General features: G+C 40.3%; 1 protein-coding gene and 1 long non-coding RNA gene across 6 annotated transcripts in view; one reads left to right on the top strand and one right to left on the bottom strand.

Moving 5' to 3' along the window:
* The window catches only part of LOC143353223 (uncharacterized), a 38,828-nt gene extending 24,068 nt beyond the window's left edge, over positions 1–14,760 (bottom strand). The window contains exon 1 of the long non-coding RNA XR_013082090.1: positions 13,573–14,760. This is a non-coding gene — a long non-coding RNA (uncharacterized LOC143353223). The remainder of the gene's footprint in view (positions 1–13,572) is intronic.
* The window catches only part of Ctns (lysosomal cystine transporter cystinosin), a 37,504-nt gene that overhangs the window by 4,827 nt on the left and 9,605 nt on the right, over positions 1–23,072 (top strand). For 2 of the 5 annotated variants that reach the window (XM_076786382.1, XM_076786379.1), the window contains exon 1: positions 2,404–2,544. The exons of 2 other annotated variants lie outside the window; for them this stretch is intronic. The gene's annotated coding sequence lies outside the window, so the exon portion shown is untranslated. Of the gene's footprint in view, positions 1–2,403; positions 2,545–4,959; positions 5,179–23,072 lie in introns of those variants that run through there. One more of the 5 variants, XM_076786380.1, reaches the window with a different exon arrangement.

The following is a 23,072-nucleotide window of genomic DNA, read 5'->3' as shown; positions in this document are numbered from 1 at the left end:
ACAGTATAACTTTCTTTAAATTGGACCAAACGTGTGCAAAAAAGATTTTGAAAAAATTGGAATTGCCAATTCTTCTAATGGCTCAAAAAAAAAGTCAGGCCGTTTGCCCCAATTTAAAGAAAGTTATACTGTTTTAAAGAGCGTCCGAATACTTTCGTGAGCCTGTATATTTCGAAATCAGCGTCAATTGTGCTACGCAATTGTTTCAGAACCTCTGGTCAGAGATAATGGATGATTTTGCGAAACGGCTTCTATGTGACGTCTTTAGAAATAGTTGCAACTCATCGATACCCGGAAAATGTTGCGATTGCGCTAAATTGTCGCAGACTTTGTGTTTTGAGGTCAGACGATCCTGATCTGGGCAATTCCAAGCTTAGAATATGAGTAATAGTGCGAAATAAAATAGTGTGACCGGGTAACTAATAGAGTGCGGATGTTATGCAAATTTTCATTTTGCATAACGACCTCCAGTCTAGTAATTAGTGTCGACGTTGCTTGGTTTAGCTTTTTGTTTAGCTCAGCTTTGTTTAGTTTAATTTGGCCCTTTCAGTGTAGCTGAGGCACTCTTATTTTGCATTATAAAATTCATGAGATTCATTACAGTGGGAATATAATGGGAGTCTGTTATTTTGTGGTATTACAAAAATTGTAAAATATAATCCAAGCTATCTTAAATTAATAAAACGATTTTTAAATTGACGTTGATTTATAATTGGAGTTGCTAAAATTATAGTGCAACGCAATTTTAAGTTCAGAATGCAACGATCGTCGAATCTCTGCTTAAGTATAGTAATTTTGAGTGGAGAGAGGATTAATGTAGTTTTGTTTTTCGATGGTCAGTTTAACATCGAAGCAATTGAAAGTTTTTCGAGCGAAGCGAAGCAAGAATTGCCATGGCCGAATCAATTATCGGCGATTTTCGTGATACCGTATACCCCAAATATCACGATTGTAATTTACCGTCAATTAGAAGCTATTGGTCTCTTGACTCGCTGACCTAGCCGCAAATTATACGTATTATATATTATATTATACATATATAGAGAGATATATATGTATAATATGTGTATATGGTTGAAAATAGCTCGTTGCCAGATACAAATCAATAACCTCGAGCGATCTGATATAATATAATTTAGTAACGCAGTTATATGGGACGATCTATATTAGTAACGGCGCCCGCTCGGTCATGGGTTAAAAACATCGTGCACGATTTTCGCGTTTATTTTCGCTGGTAATTTCAACGGTGCGGTTATAGCTTGCTTTCAGCTCGTATAGCAATCGCGATAGCACACTTTGCGTTAGTAATTTTCGCGTTCGAATTTATTACATGTACATATAGAAAAGAGCAGAGTGACGGAAATAATTACCGTTCAGGACACGATAACGGAAAGAACATTTCTATGGTAACTACTAGACTGCCGACACTTGTGCAATTTTAGCAGAGTAAATATTTCGTTAAAACGAGGCAAGTTTCATTCCTGCAACAAAGCGTACAATGCAAATACAATAGAGACAGTATCATCTTTTATCTTTTCAGTTAAGCAAAGCAATTCTTACGATAAGAATAAAATGGAAGTAATATTCTGTTAATATACACAGCAAAGAATAATGGTCGTCACTATGAACTCGAAGAATAGAGTCTGCCTTTTACAACAACTCGCAATTTAAAAAAAGTAAAAATAATATTGTCTGGAATACCTACTCCTAATCATAATAATCGTTCAAGCGTCAAATGTTTGAAGCGTTAATGAGAAAAAATAAATATCGGAACGAAAGAAATCGAGGAGTGAGATTTCTCGCGGTAAAAATAAAATGGAAGATTGTCTTCCGTTTGCATACCTCCCCGAAACAGCGACGAAAATCGCTCGTCGAGAATTTTGGTGAATGGGCCGCAATTACCGAGCAGAAAATAATGATTGTCAGACATGAAACCGAACGTGTACCTGGGTTAGTCAGTCAGACGAAGTGGGGTGGGGGGGGGGGGGGGATTTTTGCAGAGAGGGGAGAGGCTCGTACGACAGATTTATACGTAGGTTGGCCAGGCTGGAGCTAGCCATTTGCGAGCGGTGACGGCGCGACGCCGCAATCATCGCGCGATCGTCGTCAACAGGAAAACCGGCAGGAGAGACTTGTAAAGGTTGATAGTCGGCGTTCTCCTTTCACTCGCGATTCGACTCGACTCGATTCGATGCGATTTGCCCGAGACCTTCGTCGCTAGTCGGTCAGTCGTCCCGAGGAAATCGACATACTCGCAACGACTATCGCGACGATCGCCCGTTCGGAGCCCTCCCACCGCGGATCTGCTGTTGCGAGGATCAGTCCGGTAGATCGATTTGGAAGGAGTGATCGAGAGGAACCGATGTCAGTCTCAGGCCGGAAGTGGTGCAGGGGACGAACGAGTAATATTCTCGTTGAGAGTTCAAGGCCGGAGCCGTGAAAAGCCAAGCTGGAGCCGCTGAGAGCGGACAAAGTTCGTGCTGATAGTGCTTGCTCGCCTGGATGAGGATTTCGAGAGGATCTTAGGGAATTTATTTGAGACAGGTACGTCTACTTCGACTCCGCGATTCTCGGTTATGGTTGTTACAGTCTTCTTTTGAATATGGGAGAAGATTGCGAAAGGTTCGTTCCTGGGGGATGGAAACATTTTTTCATAGCGATTTCGGGACTTATTATTGGAAAAAATATTTCTAAATGCATCAAATCCTCGGTCTACTTATTGTGAATCATTTCTAGGGAGAACACGAATTTTTCATTATTCTTTCTTTTGGATCTTGTACGATTTTTGAATTTTTTTTTCTAGAATTTTAGACCGTGTTGTAACATTTTACTACGTTGATGCAATGCCTGCAGTTTAGTTAATGCTGGTTTGAGATAAGATAAAGCAGAAATTTGCATTAATGGGACCGACTAAAATGCCGTTTATGTATGAAATATGTGGAGTTCGTCTTCTTGCGAAATATTAACTGGAATTCATGTTTCTTACTGCTAGGCTGTTCAGTAAATCAAAGATAATATGAAAATATGTCAGGACTATTATAGAATACTAGAAATCCACAATTAGCAAAATATTAGCTGGACATATGAAAGTAATTCTCAGACTGTTACAAATTTTCAAAAACTACGGGAATATAAAATTCGACAGAATTTGGTAAGTCAAGGCAATTACAAAATCAAATTTTCGGTCCCACTTTTTTAAAATTTATTTACGAAATTTGAAAATTGCACAGACATCCGCAGCCTAGTAAAAATTTTCAGATTTTTGATTCTACGGTTATCGAAATTATAAAGATGGTTTTTCCTAGAAAATTATCGCCGATCTATTGTGTTTGACTACGCGATGCAATAATTGCTCGGTCTGAATGCGCGCAGAGAGCTCTGTTATTTTTAGTCGCTTTTATCACACGGTTGTTCGACCATTAAGATTTCAAACAGGATTTAGCAGAGCGGCGTTTAATTATTTCTAGTTGAAATAAAATGACACTTCTCCGTTATCCGAGTTTAAACTTGGATATAAACGTGGACTTCATAGGAACATGAGATTCCTTTTTCGTAGAGTAAATTATTAACTACGAAGCAGAGCTATGTAATAATTGGAATCGTGAGAATATCGATAATGCAAAGACTTGGCGTACTTCTTATTCCATCGCGTTAATTGCCTGCTCGATTTAGAGCTTTCTTTGGAATATTTCAAACCATTAATAATTCTGCTATGCTCATCGCAAAAAAGCTATTTTGACAGGGCTATCTATACTTCAGCAGATTCGTCAGTATCACGTATTTATAAATTGATATTATTTCATATGTAATAATTATTATTTAATTAATTAAATTTTGGCAAAACGTAATAGCGCTGGAATTGATGTAATTGTTTATATTGATTCAATCTGATGCTCGATAATACTTGGCACGGCAATTTTCCTAAAAATCTCACAAAGAACAAATATAACGTCGACCAAAGTGTGAATCGTATAATTCGACACAAAATCTAAAAAAAAAACATCGTTCAATCCAAAGGCAAAAGATTAGGCTTAAAAGCTTCCCCCGTCGAAGCGCACTCTAGCACACGGTCCCGTTCGTTTCACCTGAAACGTACTTGTTGCACTCGCAGCTCTTCGATGCGTCCCGCTGCAATTAATCGTCGAAAACGTGTACGAATCGAATCCCGAAGAACCTGTTATATTTCGAACGGGTTCGAAAATCATTGGGAAAAAAGTGGTGCGCAGTTGCCGTCGCGCTGGAACGCGAAATTGTAGTGGCATTAACGTGGAGCACGATCGAAATTGCGCGAAAGTCGAATCGTTTCTGTTCGAGGCACGCATTGGTTTAAAAATGCAATTCGAGCTCAGTAAAAATAAAACATGAATTAAACGGTTATAGACGTATTCATTTTCATTTTTTTTTTTTATTAATGGTTTATTTTAGCATATGCTGCCGAAGATACTCGGAATGAATAATTTTTAGATCATTCGTAAATTCACAAATAAATGAATCGATCAGCTAACTTTTTTTCTAAGCATGAAAAGGTGCGGTAATATTTTTTTTAAATATAGCACAATGCTTCAGAATGCGATGAGTTTCTTATTAGATTAATCAAATACTCAATTAAAAATCGCTAGTTCTGACGATCTTTATAATTCTTACTTACGTACACACACACAAAAATAGTAAAAAGTGTCCGTAAATAAATAGTAATAAATATTTTACACGCACCAGCACAGGTTTCAGATTTGTTGCTTCACGATTATTCAAGTGACAAAGCTGCTTCCATTAGAAACAATTGACTTTCCGTATTCAAACGGGCAATTTAAACATCACGGACACTCTGTGTAAATGAAATAATGAGTTATTTTTATGACGCAACAAATGCCAGTGACGTTTAGAGTCACGTAATTGTCACCGGTTCAGTTTGAAACCGGTGTGCGTCGCCTAGTTTTAATGGAAAGCTCGTTCTTGCAGGTAGCTCAGGTGCCAAGGGGGGAAAAGAGGTTTTTAAAGCGTGTGCCGATCGAGAGGGAAAGAGAGAGAAAGAGAGGAAAAAAAAAAGAACGAGATAGAGAAAGAGATAGTGTACGAAAGAGAGAGCACGTCGGAGAGATTGGACGTCTCTGTATCGGATTCGCTTACGGCAGGCTTTAACTGTCACCCGATCTCTTGCGGCCGAACGAGATTCGACAGGTGAGTGAGCGAAACCGCGGAACAATTTGTCCGTAAATCGTGATCTAATGAAACTCGGATGAAACGTTTAAGATATAAATTGAGCCCTCCTCCCCCCGCTGTGCAAAGCGACTCATCCGCGCGATTCCACCGGTGGAAATTAGATTACGCTGTTATTATTAGAAAATGTTGCCGAACGTCGCGCGATTTCTGCTTACCTCGATGGAACGTAAATTCGCCGCGGACCTTTGTGCATTTATAGCTCGCAAACCGAACGAGAAAACTGTGAAGTGTACCCAGGGATGAATAAACTCTGATCCTATTCTTATCGTCGGCGAGTGAAATTTCACTTAATTCCACTTTGCGACACTGCGCGAAAGTTCTTAGAGAATTAAGCGCACTGAACGTTCATTTGAACGCTGTTCCTTCGAGGCGAAGTCAATTTTTGAAAAATTTACTCCTGCTATTTTATCTCATTAAATTTTTAAGGGTATTTCACACTTGAAACGGAGAATCAATTTCAATTTTCCAGAAAGATCCGCTATTATTCATTTTGCCGTACGAAACGGAAACGTAAAAATCTCCTTTTGTTATTAGATTAGTGAACTTTAAAAAAATATGAGATAATCGCCGGTAGATAATGTGCCAGAAATTAATTTTTGTTTTTATTTTGCGAAAAAATCCGTTCGTAAGAAAAAACCGGTTGGCGCCGACAGGGATTCGCTATATACGTTTCCGTGAAACTAGCCGTCAAATCGAAATCGATTCGGGCGTTCGTCGGCTGCTGGAGAACCGGGAAAACGGGGACGGCGAAATACGAAAGTCATTGACACGTTTCTGTACGTGTACGGTTGCACATACGATGCGCTGGCAAACGCCGCTGACAGCTTTCCTAAGCGGAATACTTTGCGAGTTTCAGTCGGAGACAGGAGTTCCTTGAACTCTTCTCCCCGCACCCCCCCCCCCCCCCACCCACCTCTCTACAGCCGTGCGAATTTTCGATTTCGCGTGTCCGACGGCCGCGCCACTTCCGGTTCGATTCCGCTAGGAATCGGCGACTTCGTTCCTCTTCTACACCCTGACCATGTTTTTCGGGGTCGTGGACGCGATCCAAACTGAGAACCACGGATCGCTGTGTACACCCCCGTTCAAAAATACCCGCGAAACTATTTGCGAATTTTGACCCTTTGACAACTTTAATTAAGAATTTAACTTTAATCCCTTGCACTGCTATTTACTTTATGGTTACGGTGATTAGAAATTCTTCGTCGTTCATAATTTCTTAGCAAAAGAAGAAAGTTTATATTTATTGTATACCTATTATATTCCCTAAATATCAACGGCAACAATAAAGAATTTTATTTGAGTTCAAAGAAAATTAATAACGTACATATCTAGTAGATTTTGTTCGAAATGTTCGGAGAATTTATAGCTTGCTTGCGACAATGTCGTTTTTCGGATTTTGCAAGAGGGTGCATTTAATAGAATATTGTAACGATGAAGGGTGTTGATGAAATAAAAGATATCGTTGAACGCGTTAAATTATTACTGCAGTGAAAGTAGGGATCACATTGTTAGAATTTTTTTTTATCATTGTTGTAAGAGTATTTTGACTATCAGAAATTTTTAGCAAAGATCCAAGTGTCTGGATACTTGTGGACGGGAGTGTATACGCTGAAACATGCACGACAGATTAACTTGCGAATAAGGAAGACACCGTTTATCTTGAGTGTCGTGAACAAGGAAGACACCGTTTATCGTCAGTGGATGTCTTATTGCGAATATTTAACACCTCCGTAAGAAACTGAAATTTCTCCTTACCTGGACACTAAAACGTTTCTTTTCATTCTATTTCGAACAGAATCTTTACCTTGCAAGGCCTCTTTTTGTTTCATATTTTTCTCGAAACCGTGCGGAATTAATATAACGCAATTTTCTCTAGAAAATAATATCGAGTACTCAGAATTAACCTTCTTTAAAAAAACGAATTGATATTTTCGATTAAAAAGGCAAAAATCACTCGTGGCTGCAATTTCAATCAGTAAAAAAGTCTACTAGAATTTATTATCAATCGATTTCTTACAGTTTAATAAAACCATTGAGGAGAAAAATAAACTCCCATTTGATTCCCATGTGTTGAAATTGGCCCTCCAACAGCGGAGACTGGGCCCATTTTGGCCCAGAATAAACAAACCGTCATTTACTTAATTTTTGGTAATTAAATTGAACAGTTGTTACATCAGAGACAATAGAAAGACTAAAATGTTTACAAAAAGTACCACTAAAACTATGTTTCAAAACATTGACTAATAAAACAGCGAAGAGTCTTGATCATCTATTATAAAGTTGTAAAAATGGTCGTCCGCCGTCCGATGATTAATGCAAACGATTTATATTTTGCATGAAGATCCGCAGTCTATCGATCATGCCCCTCACACATTTGAATATTCATACTATGAACATTCTCACAAGTTGTTCGTACTTTGTTTCAATTAGGAGATCGTAAAGATCAAGAGGACAGATAAAGAAGTAAAAAGTGTGAAGGTAGGCTGTGTTGAGGCAATCGAAGAAGCAATTTCAATTATAGATTGGTTCGAATCCGATTCTCCAAGCGACGGAGACATTCTCCAGGCGAATACCAATGAATGTTGCGAGAGTCGCGATAAAAAGTGTCACGATCCGCATGGCTGTCGCATGGGTTTGTTACGTGAATCGTTGCAAAACTTGTGGAAAAATGTCCTCGTGCTCGACGAAGCCAACGAGGTCGCCGGAAGCGATGCACAACCGCGATAAGGATAGTTCTTTTCCGCGGTTCGTAATCGGACGGAAGTTATTCCAGAGGATAAAGGAACTGATGATTCTTCGGTTCCCACCCACGATCAACTAATACGTTCACTACTAACGGCACTAACGCAGAAAAAGAAAAACGGGAAAAATTTGTTGCGGATTGAGCCATCGAAACTGCAGATTTCGTACATTAATGACAACAATGAGTGCGTGAAATATCCTACAGGCAGGGCTTGATAAAAATGTGAAGATACATTCTTCCAAAATTGTCTGTCTATTCATGCCAATACCTAGGAACATTAGTATCTACATACTATTAACACGTTGACTGTCATGTCACCCATATGTGGGTGCCAAATTTTATTAGGATCTGTAAAATGCAAGAAAGTTGGAGGACTACTCAACATCGTATATTTAATTTTTTTCAATTTTTATTTCATTAAATAACTTACTTTGATTTTATGGAAATTTGATGTTTGACAGTCAAGGTGTTAATTTGTCTCTAAAATTATCGTTATTGATTTCTACTTGCTTGGTCAATTATAAAATTGTAAACTTGAACTATAAAGTTATTCAACAAATTAATTGGAGCAAAGGTTAATGGAGAATGCCTGTCTATGGCTCCGAAATTTCTGCAATACTTGATAACCGGGAATGATGATCGTAACCGATAAGGAGTTTCCCAAAATCCGGTGCTCAAGAATGTTCGACTATGTTTAACCATATTTGGCCACGTTTGACTATGCAGTCCGGTTCCTCTAGGCTTTCTAGAACGAACTTCCAATAGAAGTTCTGGATCCAGATAAAGGGTCAGCCATTAATTGGTCAGCCACTAAACGCGCTCAAGATTAATTGTTGCGAAAGTGTTTCGCAATAATTCTCGATTATTAGTACGTAGCCGTGACCGATCGTTATCGTTCTTGGAATGACTTCGATTTTTCGAAAAATCGCCATCAAAGTCGGCCTATAGTCCATCGATCAACAAAATATACAGGGTGGGTCCATAACTTGGTCCACCTTCAATACTTCTTTCTGAAAGCCCCTTGCGCCGTATTCGGTGATGCTCAAAGCATGAAAGCAAAAGACTAGGCTATAGTCTACACCGAGAAGGTCATAGCAAGCTGTCGTGCAAGGTCGTACAAGGTCAAATCAATAAAATAGATTTTTTTCAATCACTACAGAACACGTTCAAAATGTTTCCGCTCTGTATTTATTAATTTTAGCAAAGCTTGGCGAATGCTTGAAGAACAACCTGTAGAAATCCTCTTTTCTGTCTCTATTAGAAATAAAAAATAGACTTGGTAGCTAATGAAACTTGTCAAAATCAATGAACAGAAGATAGAAAATTAACTTCTGAGCATGACATGAACATTAAACTTTTTCCTCTAGAGAACGCTATAATGCTAATTATCACACAGTGCTATTCTAATAATAATATAACAAAAGTTGACTGTAGCCTGCGTTGCGATAAACTCAAAAACTGCAACTGTACATTTTTTATGCAAAGCTAGCTGTTATGGTTCTCGGAACAAAGCGCAGCATCTGCTTTAAAAAATTGAGGACGACCTTGATATCTTTCCGAGATGGAAGTTATTGTCCCACTCTGTATGGAAATATCTTATAATACACTCGAGCGCGTATCGATCATTCCGGCAGACAATAAACTGACGTTATCAGTCTCGTCGTCGCGATACACGACCGCTTTAATCTTACCCGGAGATTTCGAGGATTCTCTCCCACATCGATTCGCCCTAATCGATTTTTAAAGCATACTCGTCGTTGCTCTATCGCGGTCCAAGCGACTCTGCTTCTCCCAGAACCGTCATTATCAGTCCCGATACGTTTTGATCAACGGATGGTCACTTAATTATTTCTTTCTGTCCTCATTCGGGCCGTGATAAGCCGCGAAATTCGCTGGGATGCGCGAATTACATCATACGCGAGCCGATTAGCGCCGGGTGAACCCCTTGCCCTGTGACTCATTTCGCAGGCTACAGTGACTAGAGCTTCTTTGTCGTTCAGAATTATTTATACGGAAGAAACAAATGTATATTTTCGTATGTCTTCTGCAATGATTAAACATTGATAGCAGAAAAATAAAATTTCGTTTCGGGTTAAAAGATATGAGTGACGTATACGATTAATAGGTGGCTTCAATAAATCGGTTCAAATACTAACGCTGTCACTCTAAACAACACGATTACTGTATCTTGAAAAAATTCGAGTACATTCATCGAAATCTAGTTAATAAACGTACCGAGTTTGGAATTATGCTATCTAACAATTCTCGTTTAAAAAATTCCCAAAGATTGCCTTGTACTGGAAGACGAATTCAAGATATTTTCGGACGTCATTGAAATGCTTTTACTACCACCGTTGTATCTCCGAACAAAATGATTATTATACCGTGAAAAAATTCGAGTACATTCGTCAGAAACTAGTTAATAAACGTACCGAGTTTGGAATTATAGTACCTAACAGTTCTCGTTCAAAAAATTCCTAAAAATTCCCTCGTCCTGGGAGACGAGTTCAACATATTTTTGGACGTCATTGAAATACTTTTACTACTACCGCTATAACTCCGAAGACAATGATAATTATATCTTGAAAAAATTTTAATACATTCATCGAAAGCTAGATAATAAACTTACCAAATCAGGAATTATAATATCCAACAACTCTGTTAAAAAAAAATTCGGAAAAATTGCCTTACTGTGGAAGCCGTACAAAGGGATACTTTTGCACATTTCGCTCGTCTTAGTTAGGCGAATTCGATTGGACGTCGATGAGGGATGGGAAATTAATGAACGTCGATGGAGGCGGTCGTTTCGACGGACTCTGCGAGCCAAATAATTGCTTGTTACTCGTGCGTCAGCCCGCTTATTAAGCGTTCATAGTAACCGGGTGCGGTTACACGATAATCTAAACGTATCTCTCTCTCTCTCTCTCTCTCTCTCTCTCTCTCTTTCGTCCGTTATTCGGAGCCGAACGTTTCTTCTTCGCCAGCTGGCGTGTTCGTTAAACCGAAATATCGAGCGAAATCGGCGGTTTTTTTAGCAGCCCGGGGATTTTCGTTTGAAACGCGCCGCGCCGGTCGGGGAAACGTATGCAAATAATTATAAACGCGCTCTCTCGCTGCGGGGAGAGCAAGCGTATAATCAGGCGGGCTTGTAGCCCCCAACAACGTTTCGCTTTTCCGCCCCGGAACGGGATTAAAAATGCAAAACGCGGGCAACGTATCATGCTTCAATTAAGGCGGACGCGCATCTCAAACTCGTCAGGGTTTCGAGACAGAAAAAAATACCCGGAGCCGGCACTGAGACTCCGAGGTATTCCGAAATGAAAAAATGTCCGCGACTCCTCGCGAAATTCACTCACTTGAATCGGGAAACGAATGGAATCGTGATTACCGGACGTTTATGCAAGTTTCCACCCTCCCCGAGCGCATTATTTATCTAATTAGCCGGACAACAGACTGATAAATTAAAAAAAAAAAGAAAAGTTATACCTCGGGTAAATCAATTGCTAAATTTTCATTATTTAATCGCGTGAAAGGATTGCGAGAAAAATCTAACATACTTCAGGGACCAAGAGACATATTACAGAATTTTTTCAGATTTTGTAATTGACAATCCGAATCGCAATAAATTAAAAATGCTACAAGAGCGACTACACCTCTTCTGCAGACATTAAACACTGAATTTCTTAGATGACAATCTCGCTCAATTTCTCCATTGTACTGCATGCAAAAAATCGGTGAAAAATCTAGCAGATAGTAGATACTTGGATGAATAGGGGGGAATTTTTTCAATTTTCTTGATCATCATGTCGAGTCGTATTAATTTGAGGAAGACGGTCTAGAAATTGCTTTGACGAAAATTAAATCCCTCGCGAAACAAATGAACGGCGCTCGCGAAATCGTGCATAAAAGATGCGAACCCTTTGTGGGAGCCCTCTCGGGCCGTTGTTACGGTGATTATAGCATCGCCGGTTCACCGGGGAATCGAACGCGTTCAATCGAGTAAAGTCGAAAGACAGAGAGTTTCCTCGAGCACGCCGAACAACGAGCGAGCGAGCACGCGCTCTATCCGAGCGTTTGAATTACCGCGACGAAACGAACATCGATTGGATCGCGTTCCAAGCGAGATATTTCGAGTGTTCATACCGTTCTCCGCGATTAAGGTCGCTTTAAACGTCCGGGCACAATGATTCTTTATCAAGCGGCGCGTAGCGCGCAGCGAACGAACGACGAAAGAGGTCGTTTAAAAATCGAGACGCTCGATCAAGCCCGACTGTCCACGCTCTTTCACCCTCTCTCTCTCTTTCTCTCTCTCTCTCTCTCTCTCTCTCTCTCTCTCTCTCTCTCTCTCTCTCTCTCTCTCTCTCTCTCTCTCTCTTACCCTCTCTCTCGCTCTCTTCCAATTGCTAATCACAAGGAAAGCTTTTTTATGTTGTTTGTTTAGCCGTATGGACGCGAGCTTCAAGCCACTTAAGCGATCGAATCGGTCAGCGGACGGTCGAGCTGTTTCCGGACAGAGTTTTCCAAGTTTTCCCCTGGTGGAAAACGTCGCAGTTTCACGGTCTTCGCTATGTTTATCACAGAGAATTCCTTGTCAACGCTCGTCCACCAGACGAACTTTAAAGCCCTCCCGGAATCCTTGTAAACGAAACGGGAAAGTCGACGACTCACAATTTATGGTCTTCTTTCAACACTCGCCTTCATCAACGGAATAAATATTGTATTAACCCTTCGTGAACGAGGATTTTTTGAAATACTATATTAATTTCTTGTGGGCGAGAATTTTTTGAAGTACTAATCCCTAAAATATTACTCCCACCATAGCAAAATATTATGTTAGCCCTTTGCGGACAAGGATTTTCTAGAATACTAATCCTTAAAATACTACCCTCTCAATAGCAGAATATTATATTAAGTCTTTATGGACGAGAATTTTTTGAAATACTAATCCCTTAAATTATTACTCCCACCATTGCAAAATATTATGTTAGCCCTTTGCGGACAAGGATTTTTTAGAATACTAATCCTTAAAATACTACCCCCTCAATAGCAGAATATTATATTAAGTCTTTGTGGACGAGAATTTTTTGAAATACTAATCCCTAAAATATTACTCCCTCAATAGCAAAATATTATATTATTCCTTCGTGGACGAGGATTTTGTAAAATGCTAATCCTTAAAATACTACCCTCACAATGGCAGAATATTATATTAATCCTTCGTGGACGAGGATTTTGTAAAATGCTAAGATAATTACCCTCCAGTAGTTACTTTCCTGTAGTCAGCCATACTATACTATTCCCTACACATTTGATATGAGGACGTGAAACTATACATTGGGAGAGAGAAATATGCTGACCGCACTGCTGGTTTAAATGTGTAGTAGCAGTATAATCCTGTATTTTCAAGCAATTTATTTTCATGTCAATTATTGTATCTTCACAAGATTGAAAAAATTGAATAACATCAACATATTATTTTCATCAGATTATTAAAGAAAAGACACCGATCTTAAGTGGCTCTTATATCTTATAACACACGCAGGAACTGTTTATATTGCATAAAAATCCTTCTAATCGTAGACGTGTAATTGTGCTAAAAATTCTACCTGGAATTCTGCACAGTTTTCAATTGTTGTTCGTCTCGCGTCTTCTTCATAGAAATAGTAGTAATAAAAAGTGCTTGATTAGACTCATCCAAGTATTCAAATGCTCGAGACACTGTCTGGAAAAGGAGCAAAAAAAAATAAGAGGACTGTAACGAGAGGAACAGAAAGTGGGGGCGATTTTGCATAGTACATCGAGGAAAGTGTTCGCATAAATCCAGCGCAGCGGAAAGTTGAGAACTCGTTGGGGTCGGCGGACAAGTCGGCCGATCGAAATGACGAAGAGTCCCGATATTTCTGGGTTGAGAGGGTGTCGGGAAGTTTGTTCGAGTAATTAAGTTTTGGGGAGCCCTGTCACTGGCAGCAGTTCCAAAAATCTATTTTCTCGCTGTCGGTTATTTTTCGGGGAATGAAAACGGGCTTGCTGTTCTCAGTTCCAAGAAAATGAAAAGGGCGATCGAGAAGAAAGTTCGGGGATTTTGCTAGGGTGTACTCTCTCTCTCGCTCTCTCTCTCTCTCTCTCTCTCTCTCTCTCTCTCTCTCTCTCTCTCTCAATCTCTCTGTCTCTCTCTTTCTCTGATTCTCTTTTGGGTGGCAGGAGAACGAAACTGGGCCGCCGACACGGGTCACCCTCCTCGGTTTTTCTTTTGGTTCTTGTTTTGTTTTCGACGGGGCGCCGAGCGGTCTCGTAAAACCGGGTCCCAGGTACGGGTCAAACGCAGCCCGTGCTCCGCGCATTAATATTCGATGGGGACCGAATCCGCAGACCGAGCCAAACTGCCGCCACGAGCTTGTAAATTTACATTGGAAATCGGCCGGAACGGGTTCACTTGAAACACTTCGGGGAAAAGAAGTTCCCCCGCGGATCCGGGGCGACGGCCCGCGCAGAACCGATCCTGAAACCCCGTATTACAACCTCGATTCCCGTCGATCCGATCCATCGATCGACCCGAGAACCTCGGGACCATCGACACCATCTTGGGAACTCGAACCGCGAAGACCTTCCAAGATTCAGCTCCATTTTTTGGGGGAAAGTTGAAGCGATCGATGGTCAATCTTGAATATAGTAAAAGGGTCAATTTTATGTTACTTTGCACGATGAGTAGACTGCGGATTTTTATGAGAAATAAAAATATTCTGCGTTCATTTCAACCGGCAGGAGCCACATAGGCGTGCATTACTTGACTTAATGACTCTGATAAGCTGGAAATAATACAACAGTATTTTTAATTGATAAATGTAATTAAAACGATTAGAAGAAACAAATTTTTATTTGGTTTCTGTACCGAGAAATTAATACGGAACATCTTTATTTTGCCATAAATACCAGCGGGAAGATAGTACATCAACAGCATCGACTGTAGCAATATTGGCTGCGTAGATGCATTTTTCTCCGCTTAATTGGTGTAGAGTTAATTCCTTCAATTTTTTAAATTGGTCGCGTCTGTATTATACGAACACGAGAGGAGATAAAATTCGGTAACAATAATATTATAAACTTAGTAAGTTCTATGGAGGCGTATTAATAAAAAAAAACTGTGCCATGCAATAACTATGAAAAGAGGGCAGCGAAAACCATGCAATGGTTGCGAAACTGTGCGCTGAAAAATTCCCGAGCGTTCTCAAGGAGACGCGATCGAACAGCGTGACGAACCAAGAACCTATTTGTTCGAACAGCAGCACGCGAAGTGCAGGAAACCGTGCGCGATCATGCACCGGTGTTTGTCGAAGCCGACGGATCTCTTTTTCCCTCCCGATGCGTTATCGGGCGTTTTTCATGCGGCAGTGCAACGGCGGGCCGGCCGTTATCTTCCGGCCAGTTGCATTATCCCTTTCATCCAGGAAACAATTTCCCCGAACAGTTTCGCGTGAGCAGTATTAAAGGCCAGTCCGCCAGGTAATAACGGTTAGCATAAATTAAAGATTAACTTTGCCGGCTGGATCGGGCCACGTAATGCCGGTCCCATGCTAATTTCTTATCGCCAGGCAATTACTTAATCGCATCCAGTCGAATGCGCATTCCGACCAAAGTCCACTGCTGATACGCCAAGAAACATCCGCGGAAATCGGCTTTCCACCGCATGCGGAATATTTTCTTTCCCCCCCTCGAAAATAAAAAGAACGATAATATGGTGACCCGGAAAATTCGGAAAAAAATGCTCCCACGAAAATGAACGTGCGAGCGCTCTTACATCGAGCCGTAACAGATAATACTGCAACTGGCATCAAATTATTATTGAAAAATAATATTCGTCGTGTCTGCGAAAGGTGTGCCACATAAACCCCTCTAAGGTACCAGATTTGTGTGGTCAGACACACAATATCTCTGTGGGGTTTTACTTAATACACAATTTTATATTTTCACATCAAACTAAACAGAAAATACATTGACGCTCTCAAATTCTTTTAGCCTTTCCACTGTTTTAAGTTGCACCCATTTTTACCATAAACGCACAAAATCCGCAATCTACTAATAACAATAGCGAATATTTGCTTAACGGAATTTTCTTTTTAAGGAAGATTTCGCCGAAAAATCGAGAGTATTAATTTCCAAATCCAACGGTATCGAAACCAAGTCCCAAGCACCCGAATAATTTTCAAATCGCGAGCGGAATCATTTTTATTGAAGAGAGCAATAAACTCTCGGTAATTGAGACGAACGCAATCCGCTCGAGGATGATTTCTCCGCGAGGGATAAACCTCGGAGTTACAGAGAGCGAGAGCGAGAGTGAGAGAAGGATCGAGGCGCGCAGGATTGCGCTGCTCGGAATCCGCGCGATTGATCGAGCCGGCCCCCGACGGGGGCATTATTATTCTATCGACGGAATTATTAGCGCAATTAGTTGCCGGCTAAACGGTTTTAAATACCCGGACACAGTGTCGTTGCACTACTTCGCCGCAGTCGTGTGATCGATAGAGCCTGGAGCCGCGCGCGCTTTCGTTGCCGTTATCCGACGCCGGAGATCTTTTTATGGCTCCTATTTCATCAAGATCTGCTCTATTTTTTTTTTTTTTTTTCGTTTTACGGACGCGTGCATATTGGCCAGGATCGAGATCGTAACGAAATATTGTTCGCAGCGGAGCGGAAACGGCGATCTTAACCGTGGAGTTTTGTTTCGAGCGCGAACTTCTCCTATGGACGAAACGATTCGGAATTAGACCTTTATACTAAATAAACACTGTCTTCATTAATTGCAACAAACGGGAAATGAATAAAAATTTAGCTCTTCTATATTTTATAAATATCCCCTGAAAAATGGCTCGCTTCTAGATTGCGGATTCTTATGCAAAATTGTCTAGATTCATTTCAAAACCGCGAATGTACATCTGTTTGTTTTTTTAATAACCTTAACACATTCGCCATTAACGTCATTTATACGTTCACAATCCCACAATTTATAGTCAAATTAATTTCGTACACTTTGTCATTTGAAATCGTAGCGCACAGCATAATATTCAGAGACTCCATCACTGTCCCCAATTAAATGAAATGAAATTGTTTTAATATTTAGTAAATGAGGTGCGTTGTACTTAACCCCTTGCACTACAATTTATTTTATGATTACAATGATTAGAACTTCTTTCAAGCCTATAATATACTAGGAAAAATAGAAAATTTGTATTTATTGTATAACCACGTATTCTGTAATGGTTAAATATTGACTACGATAAAATAGAATTTCATTTCAATTTCAAGGAAATTAATAATATACATAGTTAGAAGATTCTGTTCGAAATCTTCATCGCGAGTCTGACTCGATATTACAGTATAACGAGTTAATGAAACTGATCATATTCCATGGACTTAGAACTTTCTATTTACAATTTGGTCCTCGTTTTTATCTGACCGGTATGCGTTGATTGCGTACAGTGGAAATTTCAATCGGCGCGCGAGACAATGAAACGAAATCATTCGGCCGAGAGACGTTATTGGTTCGCGATTGCGCGAACCGACCCGTTATCAGAGAGAAAGAGAGATCGAGAGAGAGGGAGTGTTGCATTAATATTCCATAAGGATCGAGCTCGCGAAATAGGCGAGAGATCGTTCGCGACGACGACGAACCTCGCGAATTTACATTGGAGATCGGGAGAAGAAACGAGGCTGAAAGGAACGCCGTGGAATATATCGGACGGCGTGAACAAAAAAAAACACAGGAATACGATGGCCGCCGGGATATCATCGGGAAGAAAGCGCGAATCTCGAGGGCGCTTCGCCGATGAAAAATTGCGACGAAGAATGGCCGGAAGTCCGAGAACCAGTTCGCGAAAGACGCGCGTAGCGTCTCGTCGCATCGATAAAAATGTTAAAAGCCTCCGGAGAGAGACGGGGGGGAAAGAACTCGAGAGAAAAACACAATAGTGTTCGTATGAAATGGAAAAACTGGACTTGGGAACTGTTGCAACGTCTGAGATTTAGTTTCTTGAAGCGTTTGTTGCATTTTAATCCCGAGTGCAGAAAATTCATTCAGATGGATTGATGAGGTTGTCGTCTGCTTTGTCTGCCTGTCCAGCACTCTCGAATATTCTAGAAAATCCAAGTAATTTATAAGTAATTTAAGTACTCGAAGAATGCCTTCCATAAATTCTAAATAAAGAAATTTTGTACCCCCTCTAGCATTTCGCAGATCGTAGTCGAATTTGTTACACTCGATAAATTAATGTAAAAAATCCTTTATAAATAAGGACAAAGGGTTATTAGTAGACTGCGGGTGTTTGTGCAATTTACGATTTTTATAGACAAATTTGAAGAAAGTGGAATGAAATAAAATCGTATTTCAATGGGAACAGCGTTTGTGGATACAGAACAAATAAAAATCGCACTAAATTCTATCGAGCTTGATATTCTAGTATTTTTTGAAAATTTTCATAAGTCATAGAAGCATAAAGATCGGTAGTCTAGTTACTAGAATGAAGAAATTGTTTTTCTATGAATCAACTCAGTTCTGCAACTATAGGTACGAAGATCCCATTTCCACTTGTTCATTGGAGCATCCTCTCGGCTAATGTTTCTCCAAAGAATAATTTGTCAATAGCAATCCATAATTCTACTGCGAATTGAAACGTTATCAGAAGGAAACCCGATGAACGAGCGACGATATCAAGTAGAAGATTAATCTCGCCGACGAAAGCCGTCGGAAAACTTGAACGAATCCGAAACAATTCTAACTTCGCGCGCGCCTTCATTACGCCTGACCTTGTTCCCGAGTTTGCCAGCGTTCTTTGCAATACCGTCCCACGACGGGCTATTTACGAGGCCCCGTATCTCTCCCGTGTGTATGTTCGCGCGTAGCATGTGCTCGCTATTTGTAAACGGTCCCGCGACGTTGTACAGCGAGATAAGCCCACGGAATCGTATCGGAAATTTAAAACGACACTGAACGGCACGGAGACAAACAGCCGACTCTGAAACGCACCGGCACCAGGTAAGACTAATGTGAATTAGAATCGTTTCCGGTGACTGTGTTCGCATCCGCGATGCTCCCGAGAGATAACCAGCTAGACAAAGTTGTTTATGTTTGTCGATTGTAGATTAAATTCAGAAGAATTGCTGCGAACATTCCTAATGGGGTCGATGTTTGTTAGAGGAAAAACTTATAGTAACTAGTGAGATTTTTTCAATTAATTCTATTATAATTTTCTTAGATCAAATGAGCTCTAAAAGGAATTGATCAAATCAAGAAAATTAAATTAATATTGAAACTTAATTAAACCAAGAAATAAAACTAAAACCATATTTTGCAGCTTGAATTTTGGATTTCACTTAATTAGTATACACTGTTTCCACCACTGTGTGATCGTTGAAACCGCTGCATAATTGCGAATTTGCCTCAAATTCATGAATACAATTAATATTTCCGCAGGTGAATCATTAATAGACTGCAGATTTTATGCATTTATAATAGAACGCGTGAAATATGAAATAGCAAATATTTTTGAAGAACTGTAGAATAGGTACTATTATATTCTATTTAAAATGCATTAACACAGTAATCTCCTCCACTAAAGAACGAATTTTCATTAATCAGTTTTGCTTAAAGTATAAATTCACTTGATAATGTGTGCTATAAAATTATCTAATTTATAATTGAGTAGTAAGGAGAAGGAGCAATTGCGTTTTCTTTACTCGGTTATGGTTTCGAGAGCACGTTGAAAGATAAGAATATCTCTCTGTTGCAAATAATAAAAGGAGAAATTCCTCCTTTCATATTTTCGAACGTGAATGCTGGTGCGCGACTCGGTATCGCCTCGCGCCAATAAATTAAAAGTCTCTCGGCCGGCCTGATAATTGGACCGACCTCCCATTGTCTCTCTCTCACGCGTACATCACTCCGATAACGTTCGCCTGTTATCTATTCTCGCCCGTTCCTTTTCAATACAACAACCAGCTTCCGCAATCTCGATGGAACTTCTCCAACACTTGACCCACTAAAGTGTACGGAGTTTATCAGAGAAACACACAATTGGTGTAACTCTGTGGATACAAAAAGGACGAAAATCGCGAAAGACTCCTTCGATTAGAACTACCAAACAAATCACAATGACCTGTTCCTGATTTCTTCTTTCTCAACTATCTAAATTACGAAAATGCTTCCCTGAGAAATTATTGAACCAACCTCCTTATTGAAGCACGTGTAATCTTTCTACGAAAATGTACACAATTATCAAAATTATAACATTACGAATATTGAGAAAAATTGGTGTGGCCAACCTATATTTCTAGCTCTTTTCGTTCCAGTGTTGGAAGCATGAACGGAGAGTTTTAGGTACGTACTTCACGAGTTGTTGTACACGAGCAGAACGACAGTAAATGTCGTGAGTGATTCGAAACGGATGATTCGACACGGTCGGTCGTATCGCAGGCGGATCGTTTAGGGATTTGAAAATTCAATAGCTCTCGCGTGTTAACACGGACGAAGTCTCGATAATCCGGGAAGCGAAACAGGCTCGAATTAGCTCGGACACGGATCAATCGGAACTGGTGCGATCTTATCGATGCAGCTTTTTTTATTGGCGCTTCCAATGTTCTATCGGTCGTTTGTAGCGATGGGACGGAGTGTCTTGCAAGCAGATTCGATCCTCGATCCATCACCGAACCCTCTGTAAATATATTTCAAAATTAAAATTAAAACAGTGGCCCTGAAGTCGAATAATTAAACCAGACTCGCAAAATTGTCCGAGCAAATCATTTAAGTCAAAATAGCTTTTTCTAAAATTGCACCTGATGACGTGGAATTTCTTGAGAAGTTAGGAAGATTGAGTAAGAAGGTAAAAGTATCCTTTGAATCAGAGTACCCTTTCGAAAATTGTACCGGACGACTTGACAAGTTAGGATGGTTAAGCGCACAAAATTGCAGTTTGGTGGTAAAAATTGCCTTGGATGAATGTCTGTTGATCCCATCCCTATTGGTTCGTATAAACAGGAGTCTGCGGGCAGTTCGCGTGATGCCCCCAGTAGCGATAGTGCATCAACGTGACTAATTTTTATGGACGCCCCGGCTCGCAATGCAAACATCAGACAGTCTCGTTCGGATCGTGACCTCCGATCAGGCGAATCTCGGTTTCAGATTAATGAAGATCTCCGACCGTGGAATCCGATTCTACTCCATGTTTGTTTCTCGTGTTTCGTGCGAGTCGACGATCGATGCGAAACGCTGTTGCATCGAATCGTTGCACCGTTTGGCATCACCGGTGCTCGAAAGTCGAAACGGAACGATGCACTCCTGAAACGATGTTCTTAGGCAGTAATTTAAACGTTTAAGCTCAGTAATCTAAATAATAATCTAAAGAAAAATTTGTGAATCGTATTAATCGATGGAGATGGTAGAATAACATCGCTGGTGAACGATTCATTAGGATTCAAGCACAATTAGGTTACCGGTGATACTGTATTGTGCAAAATAAAATTTATCTTCGTCGATTCTAAGGCACAGCAGCCGAATAGGAATTTCGTTCTTTCTTCAGCAATTTGAACAAATTGCGAATTCCATCGATATTCTTAAATTCTTTTAATTTTCAAGTTGGTTAAAATTTTACCTCATTTTCTTCGTGAATTTTGAAGTAGGTAGAAAGGGCCAAATACTAATTTCTCCGTCCCTTTAAAAAATTTGTAAAGTAATCTAACGATATCCTTAAATTGTTTTAGATTGTGCTTCTTTTTTCCATAAATGCAAAAAATCCACAGTCCACTCCCGATGTGATCAAATTGTGTAACGTCGCGATAAAAATCTTCGAGTGGAAAGGAAGAAAATTCTGATTCCCCGGTCGCCCCGAAAAAATCTTCCCGTATTTTTGAAGAAAGTTTAAAGACCGGGTTCACTCTATTCAATTACACCGGACAACTTTCTTCATCTTTCAGGCGGTTCCATTACACCGACCTTGAAAAAAAGTTCCCAGCTTCTTGAACGAAAAACTCCTCCACCCTACTGCAAAATGAAAATGAGCGAACTTCTCGAGGTATTATGATGGGTTGGAGAATGTTCTTGCAAATAAGTATAGAAGCAAGAGCGAGAGAGAGGGGGGGGGGTACAGTGGAAGAATATAAAAGAACTCGGACTTACATTTCACATTTTCATGTGATCTAATGTTTCAATGTCCCTTAATTCGAGAGCTGCCAGGAAATACCGACTACTATTACTGCAAGCGACAAAAGAGATGATAATGAGTTGGAAACAGGTCTGGTGCACCCGAGACACATTCTTCGACCAGACAAAGGTTATTGTTTCGAAAATCCATTGTTCCTGCTTCGACCTATAAAAAGGGAAAATTGTCTATGCTTCAACTAACAGCTCTCTAGCCTGATTTTCGGAAAAGTGTGATATAGAATGCGTGCCGATAATCTGCTCGCAATCTCGAAAATCGGGTGTTTAATCTACTCGATTCTCGAAATGACTATAATAGCACCGTTAAAAAACATTTAGTCTGCACAAAAATTTGTCTACAAAAACGGGAAATTCGCCAAAGAATGCCCGGCACAAATCCAATGTTTGACTATCTCTATCAGCAAGGAGAATGTTTGATCCCAGATATACTACAACGTCAACCAGTCTACGACCCTAACAGCGTCAGAAATCACCGTCGGGGCAGCGGAAAATTATGTTGCCAACGTTCCAAAAATTTCCAGCTAGTCTAAGATTCTCTCTAGTACGAAAGGAAAGCGATAGCGAAAGAAAAAAGAGGACAGAGGCAAGGGGACGTACCTTGTACGTTTCTACGGATTCGGGGCGAATAATTTCAAGGTATATTGGCGATCGTCCGTCCGGGAACGATCTTGTTTATCCATATCGTGGTCGAATTGAAAATGATAGAAAGGAAGGGAAACGAGAAGCTGAAGGGATGGGGTCTCTTCGGCTATCTTCGAGGATTAGGTCCGTCGTCCTCGGACCCGGGATATGACGCAAAGGAAAATATTGGCGGCGAGGAAGCCTATATACGTCAACAAAAGCGGCAGCAGACTGCCGATCGACTTTCAGAGCTGTTTCCGTGTAAGCTCCGCGAAGGCCCCT

Source organism: Halictus rubicundus, chromosome 4 (assembly GCF_050948215.1).
Source record: "Halictus rubicundus isolate RS-2024b chromosome 4, iyHalRubi1_principal, whole genome shotgun sequence".
Classification (NCBI taxonomy): domain Eukaryota; kingdom Metazoa; phylum Arthropoda; class Insecta; order Hymenoptera; family Halictidae; genus Halictus; species Halictus rubicundus.
This window is presented reverse-complemented; position numbering and strand designations above follow the sequence as displayed.